This window comes from Acinonyx jubatus, chromosome B2 (genome assembly GCF_027475565.1).
Source record: "Acinonyx jubatus isolate Ajub_Pintada_27869175 chromosome B2, VMU_Ajub_asm_v1.0, whole genome shotgun sequence".
NCBI lineage: Eukaryota > Metazoa > Chordata > Mammalia > Carnivora > Felidae > Acinonyx > Acinonyx jubatus.
Window position 1 is genome coordinate 103,080,196 of NC_069385.1, and position 12,068 is coordinate 103,092,263.

General features: G+C 38.1%; 1 pseudogene; it reads right to left on the bottom strand.

Annotated features, from left to right (window-relative positions):
• Positions 1 to 717: 717 nt before the first annotated feature.
• LOC113598563 (mediator of RNA polymerase II transcription subunit 7-like) lies at positions 718 to 2,040 on the bottom strand (annotated as a pseudogene).
• Between the last annotated feature and the right edge of the window lie 10,028 nt (positions 2,041 to 12,068).

Consider the following 12,068-nt stretch of genomic DNA (forward strand, 5'->3'; position numbering starts at 1 on the left):
GACATCCCGAATAAGGTGTGTGCCTGTTATCAATTTCTTGCCTCTCAGCTCTAAATAAAGTCCATCATCCTTTGCTCTCCATTGTGCTACTCTACCTCATCCCAGTCTGTTCCTTCCTTGGGTGCTCTGCCTCAGACTGAAAAGTAGACAGATATTGCTTTATTATTATTATTATTATTTCACATTTATATAGCGTGATATCCTTTATTTATCTCTCATTCTTAAAGCAAATGACAAATCTACTTTTCAAGGATGGAATCTTGCTGTTACTGAGAATATCTTCAATGTTATACTTCAACTCCAAAAACAGAAATGTTCCATACAATAGCAGCAAATACTGTGGTTTTTAAGGTGATTGCACTAATGCAGGTGCACTCATTTGCTTATGCTTGCCATAAAATGAAATTACTGCCTGTGACATCTCGTGATTCAAAAAGTTGGAGACTCAAGCCATTTACATGACTTCTGGTGATAACTCTTTTAAGGCTGTCCAAAAGCAAATTAACTGATATATGATGCTATTTACTGAAAGAGAAAAAGAAAAGCAAGAAGAAAAAGAAACATCCTTCACTGTCTTTCATTCATTGCATCAATTATGTACGCAAAGCAGCATCTTTATCATTTGGTCTCTCCAGACAAAATACATTTTCTCTCTGTAGTTCATTCTGACCACTTCAAATGTTGCTATCATCAACATCTCTTGCTTCTCTCTATATCTCACATATCTGCTTCTGAATGGGACAAATCATCAGGCAAAGAAGCCAACCAACTGTGTCATCTCAATGACTCATTGTAGATGCTTTTGAAACATCTTAACTATTTCAAGGCATTAGCATTTCTTCACCTTCCTTGTAATTCTCAAGGTCTCTCTTGATGGAGTCCTATGCATTAGTACAAAAAGCAGTTTAAGATCTTCTAGCTTTCTCTTCTCATTTTATATTCCCAGGACTCCATATCAAAATATCTAAGAGGTCTGGGGCACCTGGATGACTTAGTTAAGTGTCCTTCTCTTGATCTCAGCTCAGGTCTTGATCTCAGGATTGGTCCTGATTTCCAAGCCTCATGTTGGGCTCTGTGCTGGGCATGAAGCCTACTTATAAATTACATACATACATACATACATACATACATACATACATACATAAAGTCTATGAAGTCTAAGAAATTAATAAGGATAGACATATTGAGTTTTCTCAGCTTATTCTTGTGACCAAACTGTATAGGATGAAGCTGTTTATTGTCCTAACTTTCTGCAGGGCAGATGATAAGATCATCACATTGGAACTGGTTGCTTAACATCTTCCAACTATTTTTTTATTGTAAGTATAGGCCTGACGCTTAGGCCTTCCTGAATATTTTCATCTGTACACTCCTTGATGTACTGCCTCAGAGGGAGTGGAGGGGCACTCACTGGCTCTGGTTCACCCATTGTGGAACAGCCTAAACCCCAGCTCTCTGTTTACACTGGTAGGGGCCTTGGACTCCCTGCCAACATCTGACCCTGGCCTCCTCCTCCAAAAAGAAGCGACTGGTGCTTTTTAAAAATTCCTTTCTTTTACTCACATTCCACTGGTGCTTTTTAAAAATTCCTTTCTTTTACTCACATTCCACCTCTAGTCTATCAGTAAATCATGTTGGCTTTCCCTGCAAAATCATTCTCAGTTTAATCCATTTTCTTCCATTTCCACTGCTATAAACCTACAAGAAGCCATTATCATCTCATAGCCTGTTACTGAAATAAACCTCTACCTGGTCTCTGCTTTCATCCTTGTCCTCCACCTCCTGATTCATTCTTTATATGGCAGTTGATGAGGGAGTATCCCCCATCCCAACCCTGCCATGGAATATGTGTGATATTCCTCGGACACTCCTGGCTACCCAAGAACAAAGAAAAGGGGTTTAGTTGCTTGCCAGGGTGATGTGGGAAACTTAGGCAAATGAAAAATTAATTCCCTTACTGCTGATAGCCCATTGACAAGTCCTTGAAACCAGCAGAGTGGACCTCTCTCTAAAAGCCCAGTTGCCTCAATGAGGACACTTTGCTAGGGGCAAAAGAGAATCTTAGCTTAACAGTATCCCAACCTCGAGGATCCTGTAAGTGTATATTTGCCTTCTTTTTGGCCTTTCCCCTTTTTCTCTTTAGTTCTTTTCCTCATATATTTTTCCTTTTCTTTGTTACTTAATGACAGGATTGTGACAATAGAGTCTCAAGCTTTTGTCACTAAATTTAGTCACTCCTCCAATAGTTATGGCTTCCTTACTCTGTGCCAAGCACTGCCTGGGAGCAGGGCCCACGTGGTTTATAAGCACTCTTTTGAATGATGTCAGGCACATACGGACCACCATAGTCATCAATTCATTCATGAATTAATTTGATCAGTAATAATTGCTGATTATAGAAGTCTCTTTAAAGAAGTCTCTTTAAACTTAAAACAATAATTGCTAATTCTGCATTAGTAATTATTATTATTTTTTATTTTAAAGAGATTTCTGTCTACATGAAAGTAGCTTAATAAATCTTGTTGCTATGACCAGGCATCATCTCTTATTGGTTTTTAGTTTACCTGCAGAACTGGAAGTTTCAGATGAAAGTAAGGAGTAGCAATTTATGATCACGGGGAATGGGGCACCACCAGGTAGGAGGTTTATAGTCTTAGGGTCAGGGGGCACCATGGGTATACATAGAAAAACGAATGGCATGCAATTGTTGGGTTAATGCCAATAGGAGAGGCAAAAGTGTCAGCTCTCACTCATCCTAGTCCTCCACCTCTCCTTTATTCCTCCAACTATCTATCTTTATCTCGACCTCTATGCAATTCCATATCTCTCATTTTTCTCTTCTGTCAGCCCAAGGCAAAGCTTGGAATTATTGTCAACTCACCTAGATATCTTCTTGTTTAACATTTATTGTATTGCTTTTTTTTTTAATTTTTAACCTTTATTTATTATTGAAAGACAGAGAGACACAGAGCATGAGCAGGGGAGGGGTAGAGAGAGGGCAAGACACAGAATCTGAAGTAGGCTCCAGGCTCTGAGCTGTCAGCACAGAGCCCGACACGGGGCTCAAACTCACAAACTGTGAGATCATGGCCTGAGCTGAAGGCAGTCGCCTAACCCACTGAGCCACCCAGGTGCCCCTATTTTATTGCTTTTTAACTTCAGGCAATTAACCAAAGGACAATTTACAAAAAAATATAAAGACTATAGAAACAATAGGGCAAATTCCTACTGTCACAATTTTTTTTTCATTTTCTTCTAGGCTTTTTGCACTCGATTTCCCTTTCCTTTCTATAATGTGAATTCTCTCCCTGCAACATTCTTGTCAAAGCATTACACAAGTGTAAAAATAAACAAATTGTTTAAAGATTGCAAGTCTCAACTCCAGATGTACAATTTGGCATCCAGACTGAGGTAAATTCAACCCTGGGAAGCAGTCATGTTTTAAACTTCTTTGTATCTCATGTTAGGGAGTTAGGAGTTTATAATCTTTTCTAGAAGGAACCTCAAAAGAAAATGGAGGTCAGGAGTCTCCCAGCTTTGTATAGAACCAAATTATCTTAGCAATATGGAACATAGTGGGGTGCCGGGGTGGCTTAGTAGGTTAAGCATCTGACTCTTGATTTCAGCTCAGGTCATGGGGACTGGGACTCTCAGATCATGGGATTGGGATTTTCTCTCTCTCTCCTTCTCTCTCTGCCCCTCTCCCACTCTCTCTCAAAATAAATAAATAAACATTTTTAAAAAGAATAAGGAATATAGGTATGTCACGTAACTCCTCAGTTTTTTCATACTTAAATAAATAGGGTTTGGACTTCATAATTAATATAATAGTCACAGGTTGGGGAAGAAAATTATTCTTATTCCCTCAGCGTTCTTCTAGCTAGTCTGAGAATTGACATGAGACAGATTAACAGCAATAAAGAACAAAATTTGATTATATGTACACAGAGGCCTAATAATGGAATTGAGACCTAAAGAAATGGCCAAGGCATGCAGTTTTGATATATTTTAGACCAAGAAACAATAAATCTGTGAGAAATTGACAGAGCAAAGGTAACTTATGTTGGGAGCTTGGATTGACAAAAAATCTAAATAGCATTTGAGCTGCAGTAGTAAATTAGTACAAGTACATGGTTTATCAATACAAGCTTCTCAACTCTGAATTCTCTATCTACGTGATAAGGATGTCTCTTTATCTCTGGTACTGGAATAGTTCCTTTGACATGGAGATTTATCTTCTGCTTTCTGGAGACAAAGGGGCTGTCAGAGTGTTCTTTCTTCTTGTACTGGCTGTTTCTTCAGTATCTTTTAATTCAGAATAATCAATATGCCAAGTGGTGCCCTTGGGGGCTGCTCGCCTGTGGCCTCTACATACATGATGCTCTCATCATCTACTAAGATGAAAACTGACTCCACGCAGCATTGCCCAGATCAGCCTTAAAAGCAACAGTCAACCCTGGACAACATTATAAAAAGGGAGCTATTTATATGTAGTGTTTTGTTTTGTTTTTTAACCAGTACTCTCTGTATCATTTCAGCTGTGTATAAATCTTTCCCTCTAATATCTGACATTTAGGGGTTTTGTATTACAAGGGATAAAACATGAAACCACTTTACAATATAACCTAATATCCTCTATAAAGAAGCCAACAATATTCACTTACACTAACAGTTTTGGTACTATGTTTCCTCTACATTTTACATTTATTTGCATTTTATTTCTTCCTTCCATCAGGGATAAATAAAACAGACTTTGATGAGTTTAAAACAAAGTTTTTTTTAATTTTTTTTTAACGTTTATTTATTTTTGAGACAGAGAGAGACAGAGCATGAACAGGGGAGGGGCAGAGAGAGAGGGAGACACAGAATCGGAAGCAGGCTCCAGGCTCTGAGGTGTCAGCCCAGAGCCCGACGCAGGGCTCCAACTCAGGGCTCCAACTCAGGGACCGTGAGATCGTGACCTGAGCTGAAGTTGGACCCTTAACCGACTGAGTACCCGGGCGCCCCTAAAACAAAGTTTTTAATACTTGCTGCCAAAGGGACTGCTTGCTGGTCTCCCAACATTATAGGGCCAAATATAAGTTGGATGTATATATCCTTGGTTGAAGAAATCTTAAAAATTTGAAGGTAGAAATTACTATGAGAAATTTGAGGAGTAATCAATCGCTTGGGGCAGTGATTAGGCAGACTAATTAAGGAAAGGACTGATAAAAAAGGCCAGAGTCACCAGACTCAACCCCTCCCTGGGGACTCAAACTATTTGCACAAGAATAGGTAAAATGGTCGGGGGGGGGGGGGGGGGGGGGTGGAGAAAATAAGTTTCCAGGACTCCTTGACCACAGAAGTCCCAGGAACTGTGGTCTCAAAGCCCATTGGGGAAGCCCTGACTAGAACTATAATTAGACTGATTGGTTGATAAGATTAGGAAAATAAGAATGTTTAAGCAAGTTTTATATAAGCAAGTTGTGTCTCCTTTGCTTGCATGTATTAAGGGAATGGATATTCTGTCATACTGGGGAACAATTCCCTGACCTAGTATTGTAAAACCAAAACTTGTTGAAGTCCTAAAGGAAGACACATTTAGGAATGTAAGGTTTGATGGAATTAAGGTAAATGTTTGCAGAAGAATTGACGTGTTTGAACTGGCTTTATGTGAAGTGGTTGTATATCTTCTATCTTATTATATTATGGAGATGGAGACTGTATCTGACTGGAGAATATTTCAACCATCTAGTATTATAAAACAGAAGACATGTAAATTAGCCCTTCAAATGATGTTTATTGGACATGCTAAATGAAAATGAGTAAGATTACCCAAGCCCCACACAGTGTGGAATAATACCTGGAACAAGGGTAGATACAAATTCTCTGTGTGATAGCTTTATATGGAGCCTCGACATTAATTTAGAACAAATGCCCATGAGCACCTTCCAGGGATGGCCACTGGGGCTTTGAATTAGAGAATTTCCACTTGAGTGGCATTTACTACCTTGCTATCAGGCATTAATGGAAGCTACCCCAATGACTGAAAACGAAAGCAATTTTGAAATCTGAAATAGCCATGTCTAGGATGATGTTGGAGAAACGCTCTAATGGGGATGGCAGTACCCAGAAAAGTTCCATAATAATATGGAAATCGTTTATACATAATCTTGCTGTGAGGAGAATGCAAGAGAGATACTCGTGGGCAGGAAGCTTCTTTTCTCCAGGATGGACTCTGGAATTGTGTGAGAGGAACTTCTGGATTCTTTTGTTGCTTAGGCAATATCTATAAGAGCTCTGGACTGAGTGACAAAGAGCTTCTTTGTTTGTGGCTGGCAGTTCCCAAGTGAATGAACATCTTGTTTGTAAATCCACCACTCTGATTGAAGAAGGTAAGAAAGGTCAGCTTGGTGTGCTGTTTTCCTAGTGGTGATAGAAGAACTGAACACTGGGAAAAGATCATATGTTTTGGTTTTTACTGACTCATGGACAGTGGTCAGTGAGATGGCCATATGGCTGGGCAGAGGGGCAATGGAAACCTGGCCTATTAAAGGGATGACCTTACGGAGCATGGCTCTATGGAAATTAGTGGAGTGTGTTAAAGCAGGACATGTGGATGCCCATTAGAAGAACTACTTTCTAGGATTGGAAAGTGACTGGAATTGACAGCAGATATCCAACATGCTCCCCTGAGGCAGCAATGTGGGTCCTTGAAATAAGTGGATATGAGGGTATGGCAGTAGTACAGAGATGGGCTAAATCTAATTAGAGTCCTCTTGCTTCCCTGAGACACCACATGGCAATAAGAACTGTTCTGTCTGCTAACAAGAGAGGCAGAGACTGCAGATGGCTATGTGGCAGATTCCCTTGTGGGAAGGCCCTGATCATAGCTGTGGTGAATCAGACTGCTACTGGTAGCCTTGAGGGCTACAAATGGATTTTGACAGGAATAGATACTGGCTCAGCGTTGGGCTTTGCTGACCCAGTGGACGGAGACACATGCTCAGAGTACTATAAAAGAACCAAACAAAAGATATCACACCAGTTGTAATGGCCAACTGTCATTTCCTTAGACCAAAGACCACACTTTACAGTCCATGAAATCCAACAATAGACAGAGAGCTATCCTCCACAGAGTGGTAGTTAGAGAATTGGAATGAGCAATTAAAACACTGCTTGTCTAAAATAAGAGATACCAACAAAGTGCTGGTTTACACACCTTCACAAGTTGTGTGCTCACTAAAAACGTACCCCACCGGATTTGATTTTTTTCTGGTAGATCTGGGGAGGTACGGGTGGGGAAGGATGCTAGTATGACAATGCAAATCTTTCCAAAGCTGGGAGGACTCCAGTATAACAATCATAGTTTTTAAATCTTCTTCCCCACATCACCTCAACATTTTCCCCCACTACCTCATGTATTGGTCACAGAACCAGGGTTGCAACCACAAATGTTGGAAACAGGGATGATTCATAAGAAAAAAAATGAGTATGTGGGTTATGTAATGAGGGAAATTCATTATTACATTAACACTTTGGAAGAGTTTCAGAGCAAGAGATGATATTGCCCTTTAACTTGATGATACCAGACACCTGAAAGGGTAAGCCATATTATGACTGAGACCACTTTTGCTTTTGGAACCTGACAAGGTGGAATGGAAGCCTGCAAACCTGAGTGGTCTTGCCTTAGGCATTTCCATAAGATATGATGATGAACTGAAATAGTGATTAATGACTGAATGAGATTCTAGTAATATGCCAGTATCTTTTGGGTTTTATGACTGTTTTTGCTCTAAGGGATCTTTTCTCAAAGACTAGGAGGTGGACTGTGGTATTCTGATTTATAATAAGAAATATGTATTTGATATTCAACCCCTCCCTGGCACAGGTCTGCTCAAACCCTTGGAATTTCCGAAGGGATGAGAGAAATACATGTATCTTGTTGTGTTAATGAGGTGACTTTCGGACTACACCTAAGGATAGGGGCTGCTGCTAATGGAGTTATGTGATTAAAAGGTTGGAACTTTCAGTCTCATACCCAACCTCCAGGGAGAAGGGTTAGTGAATGGCCATTGCTTTTATCAACCATCCCTATGTAACAAAGCCTCCACGAAACCCCAAAAAGACAGGGTTCAGAGAGCTTCTCGGTTGATGAGCTTGTGGCACACTCAGAGAGCATGGAAACTCCCTGTCCTTCCCTCATACCTTGCCCTATGCAGCTCTTACATATGACTGTTCCTGAGTTATATCCTTCTATAATAAACCGGCGATCTGATGAGTAAAATGTTTCCCTGAATTCTGTGAGCTGTTGCAGCAAATAAATTGAATCTGTGGAGGGAGTCCTTGGAACATTCAATCTACAACTGGTGGTCAGAGAAAGGTGCTAACATGGGCTTGCATTCAGCATTTGAAGTGAAAGGTAGTCTTGTGTCACTGAGTCCATAATCTGTGGAATCTGATGCAATCTCCTGTAGATAGGGTCAGAATGGAGTTGAATTGTAGGACACCCAGCTAGTGTTCAAGGATTGCTTATTGGTGTGAAAACCCCACCACCATATTGGAATTGGGTGCAGAACTCTTAAACTGCTTAGATGTTGGTCACTTCATTAGATTTTCCCTGAAATATTTCCCCACCCCAACCCTGCCAATCTCTCTCTCTCTCTCTCTCTCTCTCTCTCTCTCTGTCTCTCTCTGTCTCTCTCTCTCTCTCTCTCTGTCACACACATACACACACACACACACACACACACACACTTGCACACAAACACATCTCTCATTCTTTTAACCCTTACTTACTTGCTATTACTATTATTGCTAAATTATATAATAAAATGTTTTGTTTGTTAATTGTCTTTCCCACCAAAAGTACCATGAGGAGATCATCTCTGTTTTAGTTCACATTACATCCTGAGCACCTTGGCTTATGAGCAGTTTTTGAAAGAATGAATGAGGGAATGAATGGATGAATAAATTTATTGCATTCAAATCTCCTTCCATGACTTTCTAAAGATCATGGAAAAAGTAGGTTTATATTTGCACAAAACTAATAAAAACAGTTCTCCATTTTGCCTTTAAATTACCTTTATATATGTTCAATAATAAGCCCCAGCTTTAGTAAATATGCACTGAAATACAGGACTTGTACATATACTCCTGTGATAAGATAACTGAAATACAAATGCACAGAAAAGTAGAAGCCTCACTAGCTTTTTTATTATGCATCTTCTCAACCAATAGATCCTAAAGCTACCAGATTATACATAATTTGGGGAGTATTTTTAATACTAAGGACAGATCCTCACACAAAATGGTGGCAAACAACTAATGATTAATATTTTTAGATACCATATAATGAAGTCATATGAATAAACCATAGGTAGTTAAATTATTATTCAACTTAGTCACCCTTCCACATGATTTTTGTCTTTTTATTTTAACCTAAATATAGCTGAAAATGCTAGACTGACCAATTTTTGGTTCAGTTGTTTGTTTCTAACCAAAATAGTCATTGCATCCATATGTGAATGAATGAATGAATAAAAATGGATCCCAGTTTCCATTATGTATTGATACATCAATCCAAAATTAATCCTAGATCTCCAAAGCAGTCTCTTATGTGTTTTGTCAGGACCACTAAAAATGTGTGGAGTAGATAAAATAAAAACTAACGTCTACTAACAAACTACTTTGCACCAATCGCTATAATAGACCACTCTTATTTTATCTGTACAATGTAAGTATCAACTTAATAATGATAAATTGAAGCTCAGAAAATTATCTAACTTGCTTAAGTTGTTCAAAAGTTGTTATTTTAAAAGAGTTCTAATTCCAGAGGTCTTTCCTCTTTATAAGGTTATCATGATTTGTCAGAAGGGAAAATAGTGCACAAACTAGAGAAATGACTTAGCCTGAATGACAAGAAGGGTCAGTAATAAAATGAACAGACATTTACTTTTCCCCATTGAGTTTAATTCTTTATCCATATGTGTACAAAAATTTCATACTTAGCTATCTTATATAGGACATAAACTTTGAATAGTTTTTCTAATAGCATTCCCCTATAAATGCAATGACCCACATTTATAAGATGGTTGGGGTTACGTATTCATCCTATGTCACAGGAAAAGTCAAAGGTAACTAGAACTTGTAGAATTTAGTTTCATCTTTATATTCTAAAACTCAGAGCTAAGTAGCCCCCTAACAAAGCACATTCTCTCACCATCCTCAGATTCTAGCAAAGAGGAAAGTTAGTATTTGTAGAGCAAGGGAATTTTAATTGAGCATTTTTTTTTTTTTAGGATGGTCCAGCAAGGGACAGAATAGTTGGCTTTACTTGAATATTACTAAAGAGTGTCCCTGGTAATACTAAGCATTACCAAATCAATCTGCCATCATGGTTATAGCCAAAGATAAAAAAATACAAAAGTCATCTGAGTTGGAAGAGATCAGAAAAAGATCAATTCTTCCTCAATCCCAAGATGTGCAGAGGCATACCTCTCTAATTACCTCACAAGGGACTCAGAACCATTAACCATCTTCCCCTCCAAACACTGCCCCCTCACTCCCTATTCTGCCCTCACCAAACAGGTAGGAACAAAGGGAAAAGACAAGATGTAAGCACAACCTTTGCTCCTATGGCATTATCATTGTAAACAGTATGAGAAGAGAAGATTCTCAACTATGCTTTAAAAAACTTAACAAATATTTTGAAAAGAATTCAATGTCACTGTAATGCTGTTTTTATTTTACATGCAGTTTCAAATTAGGAATCTCTTCTGCTAAATATAGTTTCAGAAGTGGAAAATGATCAGTTCTTACTAACTTTCCAGAGCATCCAAAGGAATTTTATACTGAAATAAAGATAACATGAATAACATCTCTATAGATCATTAGAGCTAATATTGGAATCATAACAAGGAAAATATTAGTCAAATGTTTCATCAAATTTATTGTTTAAATAATTCTAGTGGTAATACATGGAGGTTTAGGGAAGAATATAAATTTTATTTTCTTCAAAAAAGAATAAAAATTATTTCCTTCAAATTGTATACTGAATTTATTTTGCTATTTCATTTTTTTCTAGGAATATTATTTAAAAGACTATTTTTATTTTTATTTAATATTTATTTGTTTGTTTGCTTATTTATTTATTTATATTTGGGAGAGAGAGAGAGCACATGAGTTGGGGAGAGCAGCAGATGGAGAGAGAGAGAGGGAGAGAGAGAGTCCCAAGCAGGCTCCATGTTCAGTATAGAACCGGAAGTGGGGCTCCATCCACCACCCTGGGATCATGACATGAGCTGAAATCAAGAGTCAGATGCTCAACCAACTGAACCACCCAGGCACCGCAAAGATATATTTATTTTTAAATGATAAGATTAAGGTCATTAAATATTCAAAATTATAAGTAGCTAAGATACTTCTTTTTTTTAAGTATTCTTTTTTTTTTTTTAGTTTTATTTATTTATTTTGAGAGTGAGAGAGACACTAAGATACTTCTTTGTGGTACACATCAAAATCTAATTTAAAAAAAAAATTTAATGTTTATTTGAGAGATAGAGAGACAGAGCACGAGTGAGGGAGGGTTTGAGAGAGAGGGAGACACAGAATCCCAAGCAAGCCCCAGGCTCTGAGCTGTCAGCACAGAGCCCGATGCAGCTTGAACTCATAAACCATGAGATCATGACCTGAGCTAAAGTCAGATGCTTAACTGACTGAGCCACCCAGGCGCCCTTCAAAATCAAAATTCTTATAGTAAAACACAATTCTGTCAACTAAACAAATAACCTTAGGAGAAAAACAAAAGCATTAAAAAAAATAGGCAACAACATCATAAAACCTTCACAAAGATGCTGACATATTTTAGAGTTAGTTATAATTTTCTGTTATATTTGTGGTAACAAATATACTTTCATGGGTCATGTAGAGTTTTAACAATGAAATTAAAAGATGTTCTTTAAAAGCAACTAGATTTCATAAGTATTTTCACATTTGGGACAGTATAATCTAAACACTGAAGGTTTTGATACCACATTTATGAGTGAAATGCACAACACAGTAATTATATTAAAAATATCTGACTTGCA